This window comes from Ranitomeya imitator, chromosome 5, assembly GCF_032444005.1.
Source record: "Ranitomeya imitator isolate aRanImi1 chromosome 5, aRanImi1.pri, whole genome shotgun sequence".
NCBI classification, from domain to species: domain Eukaryota; kingdom Metazoa; phylum Chordata; class Amphibia; order Anura; family Dendrobatidae; genus Ranitomeya; species Ranitomeya imitator.
In genome coordinates, this window is record NC_091286.1 from 597,048,632 (window position 1) to 597,074,395 (window position 25,764).

At 46.6% G+C, this 25,764-nt stretch overlaps 1 protein-coding gene across 2 annotated transcripts in view; it reads right to left on the reverse strand.

The window, feature by feature from the left end:
- Positions 1–25,764, reverse strand: part of NCK1 (NCK adaptor protein 1) — a 167,096-nt gene that overhangs the window by 74,753 nt on the left and 66,579 nt on the right. For both annotated transcript variants that reach the window (XM_069727948.1, XM_069727949.1), the window contains one exon: positions 17,797–17,841. The gene's annotated coding sequence lies outside the window, so the exon portion shown is untranslated. The remainder of the gene's footprint in view (positions 1–17,796; positions 17,842–25,764) is intronic.

Sequence of the window (25,764 nt, forward strand, 5' to 3'; positions counted from 1 at the left end):
ATTCTTCACTCTTTCATTGAAGCCATTTGGTAAATTCAAAAAAAGTTCATTTTTTTTTCACATTATTGTACACTCTGCACCCCATCTTGACTGAAAAAAGCAGAAATGTAGTCATTTTTGCAACTTTATTAAAAAAGAAAAACTGAAATATCACATGGTCATAAGTATTCAGACCCTTTGCTCAGCATTGAGGTTTTGAGTAGAAGCACCTATTGAGCTAGTACAGCCATGAGTCTTCTTGGGAATGATGCAACAAATTTTTCACACCTGGATTTGGGGATCCTCTGCCATTCTTCCTTGCAGATCCTCTCCAGTTCCGTCAGGTTGGATGGTGAACGTTGGTGGGCAGCCATTTTCAGATCTCTCCAGAGATGCTCAAGTGGGTTTAGGTCAGGGCTCTGGCTGGGCCAGTCAAGAAAGGTTACATAGTTATTTGTTATTTTAGCTGTGTGCTTAGGGTCATTGTCTTGTTGAAAGGTGAACCTTCGGCCAAGTCTGAGGTCCAGAGCACTCTAGAAGAGGTTTTCATCCAGCATCTCTCTGTACTTAACCGCATTCATGTTTCCTTCAATTACAACCAGTCGTCCTGTTCCCTGCAGCTGAAAAACACCCCCATAGCATGATGCTGCCACCATCATGTTTCACTGTAGGGATTGTATTGGGCAGGTGATGAGCAGTGCCTGGTTTTCTCCACACATACCGCTTAGAATTATCATCTAATAGGTCTATGTTCATCTCATCCGACCAGAGAATCTTACTTTCTCATACGATGGGAGTCCTTCATGTGTTTTTTTAGCAAACTGTGCAGGCTTTCATATGTCTTGCACTGAGAAGAGGCTTCCGTCGGGCCGCTCTGCCATAAAGGCCCGACTGGTGGAGGTGGAGGGCTGCAGTGATAGGTGACTTTGTGGAACTCTCTCCCATCTCCCTACTGCATCTCTGGAGCTCAGCCACAGTGATCTTGGTGTTCTTCTTGGATAGACAGGTCTAGGAAGACTTCTGGTGGTCCCAAACTTTTTCCATTTAAGGATAATTGAGACCACTGTGCTCTTAGGAACCTTGAGTACTGCAAAAATTCTGTTGTAACCTTCGCCAGATCTGTGACGTGACACAATTCTGTCAATTCCTTTGACCTCATGATTCTCATTTGGTCTGACATGCACTGTGAGCTGTGAGGTCTTATATAGACAGGTGTGGGCCTTTCCAAATCAAGTCCTATCAGTTTCATTAAACACAGCTGGACTCCAATGAAGGAGTAGAACCATCTCAAGGAGGATCACAAGGAAATGGACAGCAATGGACTTAAATATGATTGTCTGAGCAAAGGGTCTGAATACTTATGACCATGTGATATTTCAGTTTTTCTTTAATTTCTGATTTTTTCAGACAAGATGAGGTGCAGAGTGTACATTAATGAGAAAAAATGAATTTTTTTAAATTTACCAAATGGCTGCAATGAAACAGTGAAAAATTTAACTTGGTCTAAATACTTTCCGCACCCACTGTAGGTCCTAGAATAGGCAATGTCGGAACAGATCACCATCAGTCTGTGTCTGGTCAAGAAGCAAGATGTTTGAGAAAGATATATTATTAATTGGTGGCTTTTTAGTTTGATGGAAACTTTGTCACCCGTCCAACTGCAGGACACAGACAGCGCACATTATCAGAGCATGATGCAGCTTGTAAGGATGTGTTCAAACTGCACATTTTGTGGTTATGGGCCGGAAAAGTAAACATGACGACAGCAGGGGCGGATTATCAGAGGGTCAATATGGGCGGTAGCCCAGGGCCCAGTGGTCTGGGGGGGCCCTGGGCTACCGCACAGATTGACCCTCCACTAATTGTCTGAATGCCCGCCGGCATTTGTGTGCACCGGACCCGGTGGGCAGAGAGAGGGGGCCCGCATTGGTTGGGAGGTGCGTGTATCAGCCGGTCAGCTGAGAGCTCCGAGTCCCTGCACAGCAGCACACCACATAATGGCTGCTCTGTGCACAAGACCTGTGATGAGGTCACAGCATGGGAGGAGTCAGGGGTCACATGATCGGGAGGAGGACCTCCGTGTACAGGACTTTGCTGGTTGCCATGGCGCCGGAGGAGGGTAAGGCAGCGTATGTGTGAGGTCAGGAGGTGTTTACAGGGTGGATGTAGCAGAGCAGCGTGTGAAAGGTCTATGGAGCGCAGCCGCGTGTGTACATGAGGTGTACGGAGCGCAGCCGCGTGTGTACATGAGGTGTACGGAGCGCAGCCGCGTGTGTACATGAGGTGTACGGAGCGCAGCCGCGTGTGTACATGAGGTGTACGGAGCGCAGCCGCGTGTGTACATGAGGTGTACGGAGCGCAGCCGCGTGTGTACATGAGGTGTACGGAGCGCAGCCGCGTGTGTACATGAGGTGTACGGAGCGCAGCCGCGTGTGTACATGAGGTGTACGGAGCGCAGCCGCGTGTGTACATGAGGTGTACGGAGCGCAGCCGCGTGTGTACATGAGGTGTACGGAGCGCAGCCGCGTGTGTACATGAGGTGTACGGAGCGCAGCCGCGTGTGTACATGAGGTGTACGGAGCGCAGCCGCGTGTGTACATGAGGTGTACGGAGCGCAGCCGCGTGTGTACATGAGGTGTACGGAGCGCAGCCGCGTGTGTACATGAGGTGTACGGAGCGCAGCCGCGTGTGTACATGAGGTGTACGGAGCGCAGCCGCGTGTGTACATGAGGTGTACGGAGCGCAGCCGCGTGTGTACATGAGGTGTACGGAGCGCAGCCGCGTGTGTACATGAGGTGTACGGAGCGCAGCCGCGTGTGTACATGAGGTGTACGGAGCGCAGCCGCGTGTGTACATGAGGTGTACGGAGCGCAGCCGCGTGTGTACATGAGGTGTACGGAGCGCAGCCGCGTGTGTACATGAGGTGTACGGAGCGCAGCCGCGTGTGTACATGAGGTGTACGGAGCGCAGCCGCGTGTGTACATGAGGTGTACGGAGCGCAGCCGCGTGTGTACATGAGGTGTACGGAGCGCAGCCGCGTGTGTACATGAGGTGTACGGAGCGCAGCCGCGTGTGTACATGAGGTGTACGGAGCGCAGCCGCGTGTGTACATGAGGTGTACGGAGCGCAGCCGCGTGTGTACATGAGGTGTACGGAGCGCAGCCGCGTGTGTACATGAGGTGTACGGAGCGCAGCCGCGTGTGTACATGAGGTGTACGGAGCGCAGCCGCGTGTGTACATGAGGTGTACGGAGCGCAGCCGCGTGTGTACATGAGGTGTACGGAGCGCAGCCGCGTGTGTACATGAGGTGTACGGAGCGCAGCCGCGTGTGTACATGAGGTGTACGGAGCGCAGCCGCGTGTGTACATGAGGTGTACGGAGCGCAGCCGCGTGTGTACATGAGGTGTACGGAGCGCAGCCGCGTGTGTACATGAGGTGTACGGAGCGCAGCCGCGTGTGTACATGAGGTGTACGGAGCGCAGCCGCGTGTGTACATGAGGTGTACGGAGCGCAGCCGCGTGTGTACATGAGGTGTACGGAGCGCAGCCGCGTGTGTACATGAGGTGTACGGAGCGCAGCCGCGTGTGTACATGAGGTGTACGGAGCGCAGCCGCGTGTGTACATGAGGTGTACGGAGCGCAGCCGCGTGTGTACATGAGGTGTACGGAGCGCAGCCGCGTGTGTACATGAGGTGTACGGAGCGCAGCCGCGTGTGTACATGAGGTGTACGGAGCGCAGCCGCGTGTGTACATGAGGTGTACGGAGCGCAGCCGCGTGTGTACATGAGGTGTACGGAGCGCAGCCGCGTGTGTACATGAGGTGTACGGAGCGCAGCCGCGTGTGTACATGAGGTGTACGGAGCGCAGCCGCGTGTGTACATGAGGTGTACGGAGCGCAGCCGCGTGTGTACATGAGGTGTACGGAGCGCAGCCGCGTGTGTACATGAGGTGTACGGAGCGCAGCCGCGTGTGTACATGAGGTGTACGGAGCGCAGCCGCGTGTGTACATGAGGTGTACGGAGCGCAGCCGCGTGTGTACATGAGGTGTACGGAGCGCAGCCGCGTGTGTACATGAGGTGTACGGAGCGCAGCCGCGTGTGTACATGAGGTGTACGGAGCGCAGCCGCGTGTGTACATGAGGTGTACGGAGCGCAGCCGCGTGTGTACATGAGGTGTACGGAGCGCAGCCGCGTGTGTACATGAGGTGTACGGAGCGCAGCCGCGTGTGTACATGAGGTGTACGGAGCGCAGCCGCGTGTGTACATGAGGTGTACGGAGCGCAGCCGCGTGTGTACATGAGGTGTACGGAGCGCAGCCGCGTGTGTACATGAGGTGTACGGAGCGCAGCCGCGTGTGTACATGAGGTGTACGGAGCGCAGCCGCGTGTGTACGAGGTGTACGGAGCGCAGCCGCGTGTGTACGAGGTGTACGGAGCGCAGCCGCGTGTGTACGAGGTGTACGGAGCACTGCCGCGTGTGTACGAGGTGTACGGAGCACTGCCACGTGTGTACGAAGCACTGCCACGTGTGTACGAGGTGTACGGAGCACTGCCACGTGTGTACGAGGTGTACGGAGCACTGCCACGTGTGTACGAAGCACTGCCACGTGTGTACGAGGTGTACGGAGCACTGCCACGTGTGTACGAGGTGTACGGAATAGTGCCGTGTGTGTACGAGATGTATGGAGAGGAGCCGTATGTGTATGAGGTGTACGCAGCGGAGCTGTGTGTGTGCAGGGTATGCGGAGCAGTGTGTGCAATGTGTATGGAGCGGAGCGGTGTGTGTATGAGGTCACGGTGTACGGAGTAGTGCCGTGTGTACGAGATGTATGGAGCGGAGCCGTGTGTGTATGAGGTGTATGGAGCGGAGCCGTGTATGAGGTGTATGGAGCAGAGCAGTGTGTGTATGAGGTGTATGGAGCAGAGCCGTGTGTGTATGAGGTGTATGGAGCAGAGCCGTGTATGAGGTGTATGGAGCGGAGCTGAATGTGTACGGAGCGGAGCCGTGTGTGTATGAGATGTATGGAGTGGAGCCGTGTGTACGGAGCGGAGCCGTGTATGCAAAGTTTACGGAGCGCAGCCGCGTGTGTAGGAGTAGCTATGTGTGGCCATTATCATGTGCGGCCAATATACCGTAAGGAGCATCATGTGTGGCCATTATACAGTATTATTGAGCATCATGTGCGGTCATTATACAGTATTATTGAGCATCATATGCGGCCATTATACAGTATGGAGCATCATGTGCGGTCATTATACACTATGGAGCATCATGTGTGGTCATTATACAGTAAGGAGCATCATGTGTGGTCATTATACACTATGGAGCATCATGTGTGGTCATTATACAATATGGAGCATGATGTGCGGTCATTATACAGTATGGAGCATCATGTGCAGTCATTATACACTATGGAGCATCATGTGCGGTCATTATACAGTATGGAGCATGATGTGCAGTCATTATACAGTATGGAGCATCATGTGCGGCTATTATACAGTATGGAACATCATGTGTGGCCATTATACAGTATGGAGCGTCATGTGCGGTCATTATACAGTATGGAGCCTCATGTGCGGTCATTATAAAGTATGGAGCCTCATGTGCGGCCATTCTCCATTTATACCTTTGGCCTGGGACAGCTCATAGAATCTCACGGCTTTCAGTATCACCTCTATGCTGATGACACACAGATCTACATCTCTGGACCAGATATCACCTCCCTTCTAACCAGAATCCCTCAATGTCTGTCCACTATTTTATCCTTCTTCTCCGCTAGATTTCTGAAACTTAACATGGACAAAACAGAATTCATCATCTTTCCCCCATCTCACGCGACCCCCCCCAACGAACCTATCCATTACAGTAAATGGCTGCCCACTCTCCCCAGTCCCACAAGCTCGCTGCCTCGGGGTAATCCTTGACGCTGATCTCTCCTTCAAACCACATATCCAAGCCCTTTCCACTTCCTGCCGACTTCAACTCAAAAATATTTCACGAATCCGTTCATTCCTCAACCATGAATCTGCAAAAACCCTAGTCCATGCCCTCATCATCTCTCGCCTTGACTACTGCAACCTCCTGCTCTGTGGCCTCCCCTCTAACACTCTCGCACCCCTCCAATCTATTCTAAACTCTGCTGCCCGACTAATCCACCTGTCCCCCCGCTATTCCCCGGCCTCTCCCCTCTGTCAATCCCTTCACTGGCTCCCTGTTACCCAGAGACTCCAGTACAAAACCCTAACCATGACGTACAAAGCCATCCACAACCTGTCTCCTCCATACATCTGTGACCTCGTCTCCCGGTACTTACCTACACGCAACCTCCGATCCTCACAAGATCTCCTACTCTACTCCCCTCTTATCTCCTCTTCCCACAATCATATACAAGATTTCTCTCGCGTATCACCCCTACTCTGGAACCCTCTACCACAACACATCAGACTCTCGCCTACCATTGAAACCTTCAAAAAGAACCTGAAGACCCACCTTTTCCGACAAGCCTACAACCTGCAGTAACCACCGATCGACCAAACCGCTGCCTGACCATCTCTACCCTCACCTACTGTATTCTCACCCATCCCTTGTAGATTGTGAGCCTTCGCGGGCAGGGTCCTCATTCCTCCTGTACCAGTTATGACTTGTATTGTTCAAGATTATTGTACTTGTTTTTATGTATACCCCTCCTCACATGTAAAGCGCCATGGAATAAATGGCGCTATAACAATAAATAATAATAATAATAATAATAATAATATAATAATTATAATATATTAATTTTAATATTGAGCAGAATTATTTTCGGCCTATTGGTTCAGCTCTCCACAACAGTCACAGACTCATAGTAACATAGTAACATAGTAACATAGTTAGTAAGGCCGAAAAAAGACATTTGTCCATCCAGTTCAGCCTATATTCCATCATAATAAATACCCAGATCTACGTCCTTCTACAGAACCTAATAATTGTATGATACAATATTGTTCTGCTCCAGGAAGACATCCAGGCCTCTCTTGAACCCCTCGACTGAGTTCGCCATCACCACCTCCTCAGGCAAGCAATTCCAGATTCTCACTGCCCTAACAGTAAAGAATCCTCTTCTATGTTGGTGGAAAAACCTTCTCTCCTCCAGACGCAAAGAATGCCCCCTTGTGCCCGTCACCTTCCTTGGTATAAACAGATCCTCAGCGAGATATTTGTATTGTCCCCTTATATACTTATACATGGTTATTAGATCGCCCCTCAGTCGTCTTTTTTCTAGACTAAATAATCCTAATTTCGCTAATCTATCTGGGTATTGTAGTTCTCCCATCCCCTTTATTAATTTTGTTGCCCTCCTTTGTACTCTCTCTAGTTCCATTTTATCCTTCCTGAGCACCGGTGCCCAAAACTGGACACAGTACTCCATGTGCGGTCTAACTAGGGATTTGTACAGAGGCAGTATAATGCTCTCATCATGTGTATCCAGACCTCTTTTAATGCACCCCATGATCCTGTTTGCCTTGGCAGCTGCTGCCTGGCACTGGCTGCTCCAGGTAAGTTTATCATTAACTAGGATCCCCAAGTCCTTCTCCCTGTCAGATTTACCCAGTGGTTTCCCGTTCAGTGTGTAATGGTGATATTGATTCCCTCTTCCCATGTGTATAACCTTACATTTATCATTGTTAAACCTCATCTGCCACCTTTCAGCCCAAGTTTCCAACTTATCCAGATCCATCTGTAGCAGAATACTATCTTCTCTTGTATTAACTGCTTTACATAGTTTTGTATCATCTGCAAATATCGATATTTTACTGTGTAAACCTTCTACCAGATCATTAATGAATATGTTGAAGAGAACAGGTCCCAATACTGACCCCTGCGGTACCCCACTGGTCACAGCGACCCAGTTAGAGACTATACCATTTATAACCACCCTCTGCTTTCTATCACTAAGCCAGTTACTAACCCATTTACACACATGTTCCCCCAGACCAAGCATTCTCATTTTGTGTACCAACCTCTTGTGCGGCACGGTATCAAACGCTTTGGACTCATGTGGCCCCTTGGGAAAAATAATTGCCCACCCCCTGGCCTTTGTAATAAAAAAGAAAAAAATTTGGTATCTTGCAATTTTCACACTTACCACTAGGGCTTTTAATTAAGTACACTCCCGATCCTTTCAGGAAGTTTTCATCAGAGGCAGGGTAACAATGACACGTAACACCTCTATGCCCAGCTGATAGCACAACATCCACCAATTACAATAGACGACACACCTGACCCTTTTCCCTTCACAATGACCACACACTCATAATACATATTTCAAGAGAAAAAGTGGGGTCAGGATCGGACAGTTGTGTCTTTAGGTACATGTGTTGTTTCCTGATACAGGAAGTAAGCCACACTGACCAGTGCGAAAACGACAAAAGTTCAGTTTTTAATTTTTAATGCAGATTGAGATATGTAAAAAAATCCAGTGATAAAAATGTTTAAAAATCCATTTTCTTTAAACAAACACCTGATGTAAACAATAGGACATTTTCTTAAGATCGTGCTGCTTTAGGTTTCCCAATGGCTGGTGCCGTTCATGTACTGTCTCATTCTCCTGGACGGAGCTTTTCAGATTGCTTAACGCGGTTCTAAGAAAAGTTTCATGCTATGTGGCCAGAAACATAAGGAAGAAGGAAGTGTGATGCAAAAATCTTTTACCACATCTAATTGAGAAATACAGAAAAAATATTCCAAGCATGTCACTTATAGGCATGTACTCTGCTATTTCAGTGATCTACTTTCATAATGTCCATACGAAAAAGTAATCAAAATTGACAAAAAATTGCTGAATTACACATTATCAAAGTTGGGGTATTTCCAACTCCAAGATCATATCCCAATATGTAGTAGATGTAATAATAATAGCAAATGCCTCCAGATAGAAATGTTGTACAGTTCTTCTGATTCACTATGCCGCTTACCCCATGAGAAGGGCATTGCAGTATCTTATGTATCCATGGTTATGATCACTAACAGCTAGCTGACTAACTGCTACTATGTATCAGGGGACATAATCATGGATACCTTAAGGTACCGTTACACTAAACGACTTACCAACGATCACGACCAGCGATACGACCTGGCCGTGATCGTTGGTAAGTCGTTGTGTGGTCGCTGGGGAGCTGTCACACAGACAGCTCTCTCCAGCGACCAACGATCCGGGGATAGACTTCGGCATCGTTGAAACTGTCTTCAACGATGCCGAAGTCCCCGGGTAACCAGGGTAAACATCGGGTTACTAAGCGCAGGGCCGCGCTTAGTAACCCAATATTTACCCTGATTACCATTGTAAAAGTTAAAAAAAAAACAGTACATACTCACATTCCGATGTCTGTCACGTCCGCTGGATCGGCGTCACACACGCCCATCCAGCGATGACAGCGGGTGATCAGCGACTAAAAAAAGGTCCTGATCATTCCACAGCGACCAACAATCTCCCAGCAGGGGCCTGATCGTTGGTCGCTGTCACACATAACGAGATCGTTAGCGGGATCGTTGCTACGTCACAAAAAAGAGTGACGTTGCAACGATATCATTAACGACATCGTTATGTGTGAAGGTACCTTAAGTTACTGCAATGCCCTGCACATAGGGTAAGCAACATAGAGAATCAGAAGAACTGTACAACATTTCTAATTGGAGGTATTTTATGATATTATTACATTTACTACATATTGGAATACGATCTTGGAGATGGGGAAAACACCTTTAAGGTGCACACACTCAAACACTTAGGCCAATCTCTGTAACTAATGTGATCTTAATTGTAACCAACAAAAACCCAGGACCTGCAAGTTACAACATAGTGGGATACAACTTTCAGTGCCTAAAAAAAAAAAACACTTACTATATATATATATATATATATATATATATATATATATATATATATATATATATATATATATTATAATATAACGCTGGGAGCGTCACTCTGTCCGAAGCCTTTATAGGAGATCGCGGTATGCGTAAGCACTGAACGCATACCGCGATCTCCACCGGAGAGTCAGGGACCGTGGACGCGCCAGGAGGGAGGGTAAGTATATTCACCTGTCCTCCGTTCCAGCGCTGCGTGCGGCTCCGTCTCCCGGCTCCTCTGCTGTGACAGAGTCCAGTCACAGGCAGAGGAGCCGGAGTGTGTGTTCAAGAAAATGGCGCCGGAAAGCGCGGACTGCGCAGGTGCCGACTCCTGCTGCCGGAATCGGCGCCATTTTCTTGAAGACACACCTGCAGTGGAGCCGGACGATAGGTGAGTATGGTATTTTTTTTTTTTTTTTTATATGGCAGCAGCATACGGGGGCATATAATACAATAGTGGGGCAGGATGGGAGCAGCACATGACAGAACGGGCGCAGGATGGCAGCAGCGCATGACAGAACGGGCGCAGGATGGCAGCAGCGCATGACAGAACGGGCGCAGGATGGCAGCAGCGCATGACAGAACGGGCGCAGGATGGCAGCAGCTCATGACAGAACGGGCGCAGGATGGCAGCAGCACATGACAGAACGGGCGCAGGATGGCAGCAGCACATGACAGAACGGGCGCAGGATGGCAGCAGCACATGACAGAACGGGCGCAGGATGGCAGCAGCACATGATGGAGACCATATACCAATATAAATGCTCGCCACCCGGGCGTAGAACGGGTTCAATAGCTAAATATAAATATATATATATATATATATATATATATATATATATATATATATATATATATATATATATATATATATATATATATATATATATATATATATATATATAGCGCAGTGGTTAGCACAGCAGCCTTGCAGCGCTGGAATCCTGGGTTCTAATCCCACTCAGGACAACATCTGCAAAGAGTTTGTATGTTCTCCCTGTGTTTGCGTGGGTTTCCTTCCGGGTACTCCGGTTTCCTCCCACATTCCAAAGACATACTGATAGGGAATTTAGATTGTGAGCCCCACCGGAGACAGTGATGATAATGTGTTCAAACTGTAAAGCGCTGCGGAATATGTTAGCGCTATATAAAAATAAAGATTACTATTATTATTATATCTCCTTATTGTTTGATCCCATGTCTGACATTGGGCTAAAATAATGGAAAAACCTTAAAATCAGAAAATGCCATTTTATTTTGCCCATATCTGCAGTGTTATTCTCATCGATCCTCTGCCTCACAACTGCCCCTTTGTGCCTTTCTCTTTCACAGACTTATACCCATTGCCCCATCACATCTCAAAATACCCCCGGCCTCCTTACCACCTTCTATTGTAAGGCAGACGACCATTTATTTTTTTTCTCCCTCCGAGAAAATCAGTCTGGTTATGGTAATCAGACTCTGATCAGCGTGGGATCTCATTTTCTCGGAGGCGGAAGAGAAAAGAAAGTTTCTCCATTATGCCATCTGAGTGCGGTCTGATTTTTTTTCCTTGACCCATAGACCAAAAGTTTGGACACATGTTCTCATTTAAAGATTTTTCTGTATTTTCTTGACTATGAAAATTGTACATTCACACTGAAGGCATCAAAACTATGATTTAACACATGTGGAATTATATACTTAAAGTGTGAAACAACTGAAAAATAGAATTATTCTTAGGCTACGTTCACATTAGCGTCGCGTCGCTGTTGCGTCGGCGACGCAGCGCCCCTATGTTTAACATAGGGGACGCGTGCGTCTTTTTGCACGCGTTTTCCGACACGTGCGTCGTTTTAGACGCTAGCGTCGGACGCAAGAAAACGCTACAAGTTGCATTTTTCTTGCGTCCGATTTCGTCAAAAAACGACGCACGCGTCGCAAAACGCGCGCGTTTTTGCGCGCGTTTTTCCGTGCGTCGCGTCGCCGACGCAGGGCGGCGCAACGCTAGTGTGAACGTAGCCTTACCGGTAATTCGGTTTCTAGGAACCTTCCACGATGGCATATGGAGGTTGTCTCTTTGCCCTAATGGGGAACAGGAAATACAGAGAGGTTAAAAGGACCTTCCTCCTCCCACTTGCCAGTGACTTACAATTGAGACCATAGCACCGGTTTACCTTCTGAATCCCAGAACTAGTCCAGGAATATGTATCGGGTGGGAAATTAGCGCCGTCGTGGAAGGTTCCTAGAAACCAAATTACCGGTAAGATTAATTCTATTTTCTCTAGTCACCTTCCACGACGGCATATGGAGGAATACCAACTAATTTGACGCTAGGGAGGGACAACGGCCTGGAGAACTTTACGGCTGAAGACTAAGTCCTTATTGGACAATACATCTAATCTATAATGCTTAGAGAAGGTATGGAGTGAAGACCACGTTGCTGCCCTGCAGATCTGCTCCGGAGATGCGCCTGCCCAGGAAACTGATGTAGATCTGGTTGAATGGGTCTTGATCCCTACTGGAGGTAGTTTGTTTTGAGCAAGGTAGGCTTCCGTTATAGCTGTTTTGATCCATGTAGGGATGGTGCTTTTAGCTACTTTTTTCCCCTTATTTTGTCCTGAGAGATGGACAAAGAGGTTATGATCAATTCTGAGAGCACGGGTCTGATCTAAGTATTGTAACAGAATACGCCGGACATCTAGAGTGCAGAATTTTCTTTCTTCCAAGTTTGCAGGTTTATGGCAAAAGGTCGGTAGAACGATCTCTTGGGAACGATGAAATTCAGAGACAACTTTTGGAAGAAAAGAAGGATCAAGACGAAGCATTATTGAATCATCTCTCACTAGAAGATAAGGCTTTCTTATAGATAAGACCTGTAATTCATCCACTCTTCTAGCCGAAGTTATGGCTACCAAAAACACAGTTTTATAGGCAAGATTTTGCGGAGAACAGGAAGACAAAGGTTCAAAAGGTGGACTTGTAAGACCTTGGAGCACCACATTGAGATCCCATGGGTGAACTATGATCTGTTTTCTAGGATTCATTCTAGTTGCTGATGTCATAAACCTTTTGATCCAGCGATGACCTGCTAGATCTTGATCAAAAACAGAGCTAAGTGCAGAGACCTGGACTTTGAGAGTACTGGGTCTAAAACCCATCTCCAAGCCTTTTTGCAAAAAATCTAATATGTGAGGTATATTTAGCTTGAGAGGGTCTGGAAGGTTAGGCAGACAAAACGATGAAAACTTTTTCCAGATTTTATTGTAGATGGCGTTGGTTACTGGCTTTCTCGATTTTTGGAGAGTAGCTATGACAGGGTTCGATAACCCCTTTGCTTTCAATACCTGGGCTTCAGTAACCACGCCGCTAAGTTCCATCTCTGAGGGTCTGAGTGGAGAATGGGACCCTGAGAGAGGAGATTGTCCTTTAGTGGTAACATTACCGGCTCGTCCACTTGTAGTTGGATGATTAAGTTGAACCAACTTCTTTTGGGCCATAAAATGGAGCTATCAAAATAGTCGGAGTCCTTTCTATCCGTATCTTCCATAGAACCTTTGCAAGAATTGGGATTGGTGGAAATGTGTAGACTAGATGAAAATGCCAATCTTGGACTAAGGCATCTACTCCTCTGGGATTGCCTCTTGGGTTCAAGGAAAAAAAGGTTTCGACTTTTGCGTTCTGGTGAGAGGCAAAGAGGTCAACACCTGGAAGACCCCAGTTGTGTACTAGCATGTTGAACATTTGAAGATCCAGGCTCCATTCATCCTGGCGACTCAGGTAATCTGCCTGAATATTTGCAGCACCTTTCAGGTGGAATTGCCGTCAGGGACAGTAAGTGTTTTTCGGCCCAACAAAAAATTCGAGCGGAGATCTTCTATAAGGTGAGGAATTTTGTACTGCCCTGGTGCTTGATGTGAGCCACCGTGGTCATGTTGTCTGAATATATCTGAACATGTTGTCCAGAAATCTGATGACTTGTTGCTAACAGGGCCTCTTCCACAGCTTTGAGCTCTCTTATATTTGACGATTTCTCGCTGATTGACTGGTTCCAAAGACCTTGGTAAGGAATATGGTTTATTATGGCTCCCCAGCCCCTCTTGCTGGCATCTGACTTGATCGTGGTTAGTGGAAACTGAATCCAACTCACACCCTTCAGGAGGTTTCTGGAATTCATCCACCATGTTAAGGATGCTTTCACTCGCCCCAGTGTGTGGACCCTTTTGGTTAGAGTGCCAGGGCGACCATCCCAATTGTTGAGAATGTGGGCTTGAAGGATTCTTGAGTGAGCTTGAGCCCAAGCCACCGACTGTATGCAGGCTGTCATGGAGCCTAAGAGTGACTTCCTTCTCGAAAGAATTTCCTGATCTTTGCTACTAATGGTAGTCTGTGATCGTCTGGAAGAAAGGACATCTGTTTTGCCGAGTCCAGAATCACTCCCAGAAATCTCCTGGTTTTTGAATCTCCTGGTTGAAGCTGGGATTTTTTATATTTGGAATCCAACCTAGAGACCTCAACATCTCTAAGGTGGTTGACACATGGGATATCAGGGTTATCTGGGTGGAAGCTACCATCAGGAGATCGTCCAGATAGGGCACTATACAGACACCTTCTGGATAAATGACACCACCTCTGCCATTATCTTGGAGAACACCCTCGGTGCTGAGTAAATGCCGAAGGAAAGGACTCCAAACTGATAGTGCTCCACTTGATGACTCCCCTGTATCACAAACCTGAGATATTTTCTGTGTTTCGGGTGAATAGGAATGTGAAAATATGCATCCTTTAGGTCGATGGTTGCCATAAAGGAGTGATGTCCTATCAGAGGAATTGCAGATTTTACAGATTCCATCTTGAAATTGCGATATTTCACATGTTGATTTAGACTCTTCAGGTTTATAATACGGACATCCCCTGAAGGTTTGGGTACCAGGAATAGTCGGGAATAATGTCCTTTTCCCCATTCCGATTGTGGAACTGGGGAAATCACGTTTGACCTCATAAGATCTCTGAGACCTAATGTCAACAAACTGTGATCTCTTGATGTTGGAAGGGTAGTAATTTTTAGACCCTGAGGAGGGGAAGAAATTAACTCTATTAATAGGCCCTACTTGATAACATTGAGAACCCAGTGGGAACTGGTGATATTTTCCCACTGACCCACATATTTTGAGAGTCTTCCCACCACCAGGTCGGAGTCACTGTTTGTCCGGTTGGGACTGCTGCTGCTGCTATGGTGGGACAAAAATATTTTTCCCTCTACCCTTTGCGTAGCTCCATCTGCCGGTTTTGCCTTTACCTCTCGCTTGAGAGGGCTGAAACTGTGTGCCACGAAAAAAACGTTTCCTAGGTTGTTTTTAGTCCGGGAGCGCCTTTTTCTTGTCGGTAGCCTTGTCAAGAATGTTATCTAAGGCCGGACCGAAAACATAATCTCCCTTAAAGGGTATGGCACACAACTTGGCTTTAGAGGTGATATCACCGCTCCATATTTTAAGCCAGAGGGCTCTTCTGGCAGAGTTGGAAAGCACAAGGGATATGGCGGCAACTCTAACATTCTAGAGAAGCGTCCGCCAGAAACCCAGTAGCCCTATGCAGAACAGGGAGTGAATCTAATATCTCGCCTCTTGAGGTTTCTGACCTAAGCCTTAGGCGATACTGGATCTTCCCAGCCGACGGATGAGGTATGAGAGAGGTCTGAATCAGTATCAGATTCAACAACCTGAATTTTCCTCTTTTTAGCTGGGGAATGTGGTGGCGGAGGTGGAGGTGGAGGAGTAAAAGCTGCCAAGGAAGATTGTATCTCCTGTTTTACAAGAGAGCGAATTTCATCTAGCAGAGATGGTTGCTCAGCTTTTATAATCCTGTCAGTGCATGGCTGGCAGAATTTTTTATCCAAGTTAAGAGGGAATTTAACAGTACAGACTGGGCACTTCTTTTTATAGGCGGCTTTAGGGTCAGACTTTTCTTCCTGAAATAGAAAGGGAGAGAGGAGTGAGGACAACTAACCCCCTAAGGGTACTACCTCCCGGATCCCATTCCTGCAAACACTCACTGTAGCAGGGGTAGCGCTGGGCTGCGCAGACGCAGGGCACAAAGAACCATCCATACTGAGGAAATAGCCTTACCTCAGTGGTGATTCAGCAGGATTTTATGGGCGCCGTCCCAGCACCTGCCTCCAGCAATCATACGTTCCCCCTCACCTTCCAGGATCCATGTGAGGGACGCCATCAGGCCCGACACGCCAGCCGGCGAATCCGGAAGTACCGGCTTCAGGGAATCCGAAAAACCGAAAGTGACGTGCCCGCGACCGCTGACGTCACTTCCGGAACGCCGAGCTGACAGAATGGAGGGGGAGAACGCCGGGAAGCTCAGGGAGGAACCCGGCCGGGGATCCCAGGCCTGCTTTGCCCTCGTGGGGGCGCGAGAAGGCCGGGAAGGGGTCCCGAGGTACCTGCACGTAGGACGACAGGAGCAGCACAGGAGGGGGCACGAAGCAACCGCCAGCTGCCCGGCTTTAACAGGCAAAGCCTGTACGAAGTACTGCAGTCGCCGGCCACTACAGCACATGGAACACCTCTCCCTGTCCCATGGGGAACAGGAAAGACACTGGGAGGTGGGAGGTCCTTTTAACCTCTCTGTATTTCCTGCTCCCCATTAGGGCAAAGAGACAACCTCCATATGCCGTCGTGGAAGGTGACTAGAGAAATATGTCTTATATTCTAGGTACTTCAAAGTAGCCACCTTTTGCTTTGATGACTGCTTTGCACACTCTTGGCATTCTCTTGATGAGCTTCAAGAGGTAGTCACTGGGAATGGTCTTCCAACAATCTTGAAGGAGTTCCCAGAGATGCTTAGCACTTGTTGGCCCTTTTGCCTTCACCCTGAGGTCCAGCTCACCCCAAACCATCTTGATTGGTTTCAGGTCTGGTGACTGTGGAGGCCAGGTCATCTGGCATAGCACCCCATCACTCTCCTTCTTGGTCAAATAGCCCTTACACAGCCTGGAGATGTGTTTGGGGTCATTGTCCAGTTGAAAAATAAATGATGGTCCAACTAAAAGCAAACCGGATGGAATAGCATGCCGTTGCAAGAAGCTATGATAGCCATGCTGGTTCAGTATGCCTTCAATTTCGAATAAATTCCCAACAGTGTCACCAGCAAAGCACCCCCACACCATCACACCTCCTCCTCCATGCTTCACGGTGGGAACCAGGCACGTAGAGTCCATCCGTTCACCTTTTCTGTGTCGCACAAAGACACGGTGGTTGGAACCAAAGATCTCAAATTTGGACTCATCAGACCAAAGCACAGATTTCCACTGGTCTAATGTCCATTCCTTGTGTTCTTTAGCCCAAACAAGTCTCTTCTGCTTGTTGCCTGTCCTTAGCAGTGGTTTCCTAGCAGCTATTTTACCCTGAAGGTCTGCTGCACAAAGTCTCCTCTTAACAGTTTTTGTAGAGATGTGTCTGCTGCTACAACTCTGTGTGGCATTGACCTGGTCTCTAATCTGAGCTGCTGTTAACCTGCGATTTCGGAGGCTGGTGACTCGGATAAACTTATCCTCAGAAGCAGAGGTGACTCTTGGTCTTCCTTTCCTGGGGCGCTCCTCATGTGAGCCAGTTTCTTTGTAGCGCTTGAAGGGGTTTTGCAACTGCACTTGGGGACACTTTCAAAGTGTTCCCAATTTTTCAGACTGACTGACCTTCATTTCTTAAAAGTAATGATGGCCACTCGTTTTTCTTTATTTAGCTGCTGTTTTCTTGTCATAATTTAAATTCTAACAGTCTATTCAGTAGGACTATGAAAATACAGAAAAATCTTTAAATGAGAAGGTGTGTCCAAACTTTTGTCTGTACCGTGTGTGTGTGTGTGTGTGTGTGTGTGTGTACTAATAAACACATTGCAACTACATAAGTCTACTACAAGTCATAGGTAATATATTTCCATACCTTCGCCACATCAAATCTTTCAGTTTTCAAAATCCAGCGAACCACCTAAAGTAATAAAAAAAAAAATGACAGGTATAATAAAAAGACACATAAATTACAAACACAGCATATTGCTAAGTAGCATTACTGACATTGGGAATAAAAATTAGAAGGGTTAAGAAAGGATAGTTTGGCGCCAGCCCCTGTGACTCGCAGTGATTCAGTGGCATCGGTGCCAGTTTGCACACTGTTGGCTTCCGCACGGCTACCTAGGGGGAAAAAAAAAAAAACATCGGAGTGCCACTAATGTCTGATGAGTGAACCCCTTTACACTGGGACTACCCAGAAACTTTGGGTGCAACACATGTAATGCAGTCAGAATTTTACACTGCAGTACAATACAAGTGAATGGGGTCATATTGTTTCCCCAAGGGCACTGTGACATGCAAGGCACAAAAACCCCAACTGTGTCAGATTACTTGCAACCTGATTGTCGCGGTACCCTCCGGGAAGCAATGCGTCCCATTCACTTGTATGGCGCTGCAGTAGATCAGTGACACGCAGTGAACTTTGCCTCATGGATAAGCAGACGGTGATGACAGTCATTACAGGCACAGTCCCTAACATGGACTCCTATGCTGCTGGTGCTTTATCTGCTGGCATAATAGTATCCAGAAACTACATAAGATGGTCTCTAAAACCGTACAATCCAACTGGTCACTGGCTGACTGACAACTTGATATCATTTGATAATGTAAAAATCTGCAACCCTTTCCTGTCGCAGCCAATTTTTATTTTTGCCCTTTTGTTTTTTTTTTCCCACCATTTCCGAGGGCCATTATGTTTTTTCTTTTCCCACTGACATCGCAGTATTAAGGATTGGTTGTTGGGCAGGATAAGTGGTAGTTTGGAGTAACGCTCGAGTACATATTACCATATAATGTACTGGGAAATAAGATAAATTCTAAGTAGGGTAAAATGTGGGGAGGAAAAAAATGCAGTTCTGCCATCAATTGTTTGGTGGATTTTGCTTTTATGGTGTCATAAAAATGACACGATTATCCTGGTCAGTGCAGGTAACAAGCTACAATCAGTACCAAGATGTTATTGATACCATTGTGGAATATATTATTTAAGCTTCTTTTGAATTACCGTATTTATGGGGGTTGCGGTAACAAAAAAAATAAAAAAATAAAATGGGAGTCTCAATATTTATTGTAAGGCTGTGTGCACATGGTGCGTTTTTGCGTTGTTTTTTCCAAGTGGAAATGATCCAAAAAATACTATGGAATCCTTATGCCAGCTAATTCAATGACAATCCTGAAGTGTTATGCACACGATCAGTCATTTTGCTCTGAGGATTTGCAGTGCGTTTTCTTCTGCAGCATGTCAATTCTTTGGGGATTTTTACCGCTTTTCACCCAAAGACGTCAATTAAGTCAGTCAAATCTGCAGCAAAAATGCAGGTATAAAAAGGTTTGTGGATTTGCTGAGTTTTTGGTTGCGTTTTTATGGACTTCCTATGGAGTTTCCCACATTGTCATCGGTGTGACCGAGTGGGAAACACTGGCGGTAATGCTAAAGCCAGTAACATTGTTATTGTCTGTCAGCGTGACCACACAGCTGTGACTGTGACCCGCGGTAAAAGCTTACCCCAAGTCATCGGCGTTGGCTGATGAGAGTCTGCTACTCCCATCAGGCTGCGTCTGCTGTCATTGATAACGATGACTTTATTCTGGGTGTGATTTATAATACAACTATGGGGCTAGTAATGGGCGCGTCTTATATACGCCTCTCCATTACTAACCTCTGGGCTTGATGTCACCTGACAATACAAAGATGACAACCCCCCCCCCCAAAAAAAAAACTATTACCCCACTTGCCAAAGCACCAGGGCTAAGCACCAGATTTGGCGCATCATATTGATCTGCCATTTCTGGGGTGGCTGAGAGTTGATGTTTTTAGTCTGGGAGGGGGCCCCTTCTTGGGTTATTAACATCAGTCCGCAGATGACTGCCTAGCCTTTGCTACTTAGATTTTATAGGGGGACCCCACTTCAATTTTTCCTGGGGGTCCCCCTGTAAAGTAGCCAGTAAAGGGTATGCAAACAGCTGTGAGCTGATATTAACAGCCTGGGGACCTTTATGGCCATTGTCTCTTTCCCCGAATCCCATTACCCTGATGTCACTGCATCAGAATGAAAAAGAAGGTCTTGAACCAAGAAATTACATCACAAATTGTTATTTAACTATCTTTATTTAGATCAAAAAAGCATTCATCGCTGTACAAAAATGCGCATTTTTGCTGCCAAGAGATGCAGAAACCTTGCAGAAATTTATGCAAGCAAATACTCAAAGTGCGCACATACCCAAACGGTTAGTAATCATATACTTTGGTGCATCGGACCTTTACGAATGTGGCGATACTGAATGTGCTTATATTTTACATTTCTTTATTATTATACGGATCAAAACTTGTTCTACTTTACACTTTAATTTTTTAGCCCCATAGAGGACATTAACCATGTTCTATACACTGCAATAGTGCTGTAAGTAGTTTGTAGCAAAAATCACGCTTTTCTATTAAACTCCTGTGATAACGGCGGAAGGCAATGGGAACCTGAATGGCCGGATCCTGAGCTTTCAATATCATTCTCGGAGATTATTTAAGGGGCTACACAGCTTTCTTGAAGAGAATGGTTCCTTTCGGGCTCTGAGGAGGATTACAACAGAAAATCCTAAATAGAGCTTAGTGCATAGCACTGTTATAATGTGCACCCAGGCTCAGAAAGCTCCAGGACCTATAGTGCTGGCACAATTCCGATGTAGTGTCAAAAAGAGTGGATGACCAATTACAGAGCATCAGAGTAAATGAAATTTAGAATAACATGTGCCCAAAGCAGTTTATCTTGTAGGGGATAGAGGGAAGAAAAAAACCTGTAGAGGACAAACGCTTTAAAGTACGCAGAGCCGAGGAAACTTTGTGCAGTCAAGAAAACAAGAACATTCCACCTTGATACCCTCCAATCTGATAAAGGATTAGTCAGACTGACAAAAGTTATGCAAAAGTATTTTCCAAGGCTGTCAAACCCTCATAGCAGGTTGTAACAGGAGGGGATGAGTTGTACTCGTGCTGCACCCTGGCTGCTTTATCCACAAGCCGTCACATTCTTCCATTCCCTCATGCTAGGGTTGTGCTGGCCACAGACGTTATATATTAATATCAGCCAAACCCACTGACTGACAGGACCAGCTAAACATCTAACGTGTGCGAGGGTCTCCTGACATTGGCGCTCTTGGGGATGGGGTGTGTGGAAAAGATTGGGCAGTTGGTACTTAATATGTCTGATCCTTCCATCTTTAGGAACAGTAGGCGGCCAGCAGTCACCTGACAGCATCATCCTCCTCTATCGGAACACACTTGCTTAATCTTCATACGTACGGGAATAGTGGGGGGTTAGATGAATGAGTGGTTGTGTTTTACATCAGATTGGTTTCAGTCATACATATAATTAATAAAAGGAATACGCTGTGGCCCCGATTCACGGAAGCAATTTTGCCAGAATTCTGTCGGAAACTGCCTTGAAAAGTCGCCAGTCTCTGACGGGAGTAAGATTTAACGAGCAAAATCTTAATGAGCGAGGAGCGTCTGACTCCAGCACGCCCCTTCATCAGGATAGGTGGGAACACCTGCCTTGGTGAATCGGGGGTGCATTTACACAGGAAACGCTTATTCCCAATAATCAACCAATCACTTGCTCTGCTTCATTAAAAATCAATGTTCGCGACAGCACATCAAAGAGGAGACGTGGCAGCAAGAGCAACGAGATTACTTGTACATAACATGATCATGTTAACAACCGTTCTTTGCACATGGGTGTGCCGTCTGTCTGTCAACATGGTTGTTGAAGTATTCCCAACAGGCCATGTAGCCGATCAACAGTCGCTTAACGGCCGCAGGTCAGCCATTATAAACGAACGCTCACCAGTAACATTTCTAGTAAGCGCTATCAGAAAGGCCATAAAAGCCCCATACACATTAGTGTCGCCCTAACTTACAGAAATGGGGTCGTCAGCCTAAATCAGCGTATGGGCGGCCTCCTAACTCCTGCCTTGTAGACAATATTGGAGACTAGAAATATCAAGAAGCGTAAAGGGGTTGCCCACTACTAGCACAGCCCCATCTCGATCTGAATGTTTGCCCCCCGTGAAAATAGAAAACACCTATAGTCCCCTCTCCCCCCGATGCCGTTCCAGCTGTGTCAGCACCTGCGCTCTCGGGAGGGTGGTTGTGTCACACGAGACCTCACGTCACTGTCCCCTCCAACGGTACATATTAGTAACCACAAGGAAGCGAGACCTGCGGCTGTCCGCTCACCTCCTCTTCATTATTAATGTGTAATAGGTGGGGACAAGGTCTCCAGCGCCGATTTGTAGCTTCTCTGCAGCACACACCGCTCTGTCCCTCCTCTCTGGGCGTGATCAAGGTTCCTGGACCTAAACATTGGCCTTCCTACTTCTACAGAATTATTGCAGCACCTTTTACAATTAAATTTCACATCAACTGATTTGAGTGCTGTGGTATTCTAGGATTTATGCTGCTCACTACCACTGAGCACATACATCTATTTAGATAGTGTGCCTGCCATTATTTCCTCTACTTTTAATCATTTGTGATTTTCTTGTATGCCTAAGGAAAAATAAAATTGCAAAGCTTCTCTGGGACAGGAACTCTAGTTCCACTTATTAGGGATGGCAATCCTAAAAGTAAATACCAACCTTCTAAAAGGGCCTTGTCACATGGTACCTTCACACTCAGCAACTTTACAACGAGAACGACAACGATCCGTGACGTTGCAGCGTCCTGGATAGCGATCTCGTTGTGTTTGACACGCAGCAGCGATCTGGATCCCACTGTGATATCGCTGGTCGGAGCTAGAAGGCCAGAACTTTATTTCGTCGTCAGGTCGGCGTGTATTGTCGTGTTTGACAGCAAAAGCAATGACGCCAGCAACGTTTTACATGGAGCCAACAACCAGCGAGAACGAGAAGTGAGTCGCCGTTACGTCACAGGATCGCTCCTGCATCGTTCTGCTGTTGCCGTGTTTGACGTCTCTACAGCGACCTAAACAGCGACGCTCCAGCGATCGGCTCGTTGTCTATATCGCTGCAGCGTCGCTGAGTGTGACGGTACCTTTAGGCTAAGAAGTCAAACTGGAAACTTTATTTGCAGAAACGTATTTCAGGGTTTTTGCCCCTCATTGGTCCCAAGTATAAGAATGGATTTGGTTGGATGAGAGGCCTCTGACAGGTAGTCCAAGGGTAAAGTTTCTCCTTGTGGAGAAGGCCATGTCTGCTCCAATGGGATTTTAAATATGCAAATAGATTCTTCCCCTACTGGAAGTAAGCAATCCTAAAACATTACTGTCTTGACCCACTTGCAGAGGCTTCTCACCCAGTCAAATCAGTTTTACCGCTTTGCACTGATGAGAAGTGCACACCGCAAAACAAAACAATTGCAAACAAAGGTTTCTGTACCAAATATTAAGTTCTGTTTTTCTATTGTATCAAATACTCATTTCATGCAACAAAATGAAAATTACCGTATGTAAAAATCATACAATGTGATTTTCTGGATTTCATTTTTAAGATTCTGTCTCTCACAGTTGAAGTGCACCTAAGATACAAATTACAGACCTCTCCATTCTCTGTAGGTGGGAAAGCTTGCAAAATCGGCAGTGTATCAAATACTTATTTTCCCTACTGTATGTTCCATAATTTTTATGTGCGGAACACAGAAGTAGAAATGTTGAAACTCAGAGGGGAGGCACCATGTTTGACTGAGTCATCCAAGGCAAAGGCTTTGGCAAAGGAGGAGGAAGTTCTTGGAGAATTTTTTTTTTTCTCTTTCGAAATTAACCACTGCTTGCTCAGGCTCGGTGCTTGCTAAAGCGGTTTTCCACATTAAAGAAAGTTGAACCCAAATATATGAAATAAGACAGAAACAGAGAAGTTATGCACCCTCCCCAGGTCCAGCTCCTCTGTTTTTGTTGTTTGGCTGCAGCGGTGATGCATGGTGTAGACAACAAGCTCCACAGCTGCAACCAATCAATAATCTCAAGGACTCGTACCATCTACATCGGCGTAGCTCAATGATTTGGTGCTGCTGCAGCGAAAACACAGATCTAAGCAACGGCGTGGACCAGACACTGGACCAGGGGAGGGGGAGCGTCTGTTCCATTTGTTATTTCAGGTGTACAATTGTATACAAGAGCACTAGGGGCTCGTTTTCCTCAAAGTGGAAACCCCCTTTAATGATCCAAGCACTCTGTGTTGAAGTGCTATGAATACCTGTGTGCAACCTGCAACTAGGAAAGGGACAAAAATTCTGAAAGTAAAGCCATGGATGGTCAAGCACTGAGATACTGATGAATTATCTCCAGGAGAAGTGATCAATATTAGAAGAGTGAAGGTAGGAGAGCCAGCACCCCCAACGATCACCTAGTACCTGATCCTTCTGCAGCCCTGTACGCAGTCTAGTGGCCATTCTTAGGTACTGCAGCTCTGTTCTCCGGCAGACCCACAGATAAGGAATGGAGCATGCTCAATCTCCGCTCCATTCAGTGAGAGGTTCCCAGCCGGGGAAACCTTCCCCCCAGCAATCCCCAAGTGACTGCTATTTTATAAATAGGAAATAACTTACAAACTTGATACAACTCCTTTAACAACTAGATTAAAAAGAGACATCTTTCGTTATACAATGAAGACACTTGAAAACTTTACACGTTTGTACCAGTTATTAAACGGTTCCGTCTACATGTGTGCAGCACGAGACCCTACTTCATAAAATACAATATGAGAGGAGCGGTGAACCACGACCCTATAATAATGGGGCCATTACCGGCCCCCGACATGCAGGTGCAGAGCATGTGAATGCCGCCCCTGTACAGTGCCGCACCTGCACTCACTGCTAGGAGTCATAGACCACACATCATATGTAACCGGCATGACCTGAATCCCATACAGATGAGGAGAGAAAAAAAATGGTGTAACTATCACTCACAACAAGTGTTCAGGTAGTATCCGAGACCCCAGAGCACAAGTGCTTACAGGGGTTTTCCCACGAGCAAAGTACATTTGATTTAATCGATCTTAGAATAGTAAAAAGTTCCACAATTGGATGTGATTACATATAATGTTCCTGTGCCGAGATAATCTTATAAATGTGTCCTGCTATGTACTGTGTAATGGCTGTGTCTGACCGTGCAGGAACATGGTCTGATCATACCACAGCTGCTGGGCAGGGGAGGACACAAAAGAGTGTAGAGACAGGACGGCACAGGATCTCAGCTGATTCTTTCTATGAGGAAAAATAAGTTTTTATACAAACAGTAATTTATTTTTTTTTACAAAACCCAGCAGCTGTGATCCCCTCCTGTAATATCTGTATACTCTTGCTTCCTCCCCTGCCCAGGAGCTGTGGTATGATCAGACCATGTTCCTGCACAGTCAGACACAGCCATTACACAGTACATAGCAGGGGCACATTTATAAGATTATCTCGGCACACGAACATTTTATTTAACATGTCCATTTGTGGAAATTTTTACTATTCTAAGATCAGCATACTTTATTCGTGGGAAAACCCCTTGAAATGTCTATCCCTGTGACCTATACTATGAAATGCACGGGGTCAGGTAGCAAGTTATTAACGAACAGTATGGGGACGGCCAATACTGTCACCAGTAAATCTGTGGACTCAGGTGGACTTCACATGACCGTAAAACCCTATGGAATCATCAGACGGGTTCACAAATTCAGACACTTGGCCATATAATGCCATAAGGCAATGTACGGGCCACTGCCAAGAAAAGATGGTACTTGCTTGGCAGCAGCACACCCCTAGCAATGTCTACTCCATGATCCAGCACACCCCAGCAACCAGTCTACTCCACGATCCAGCACAGCAGCACGCCCCTAGCAACGTCTA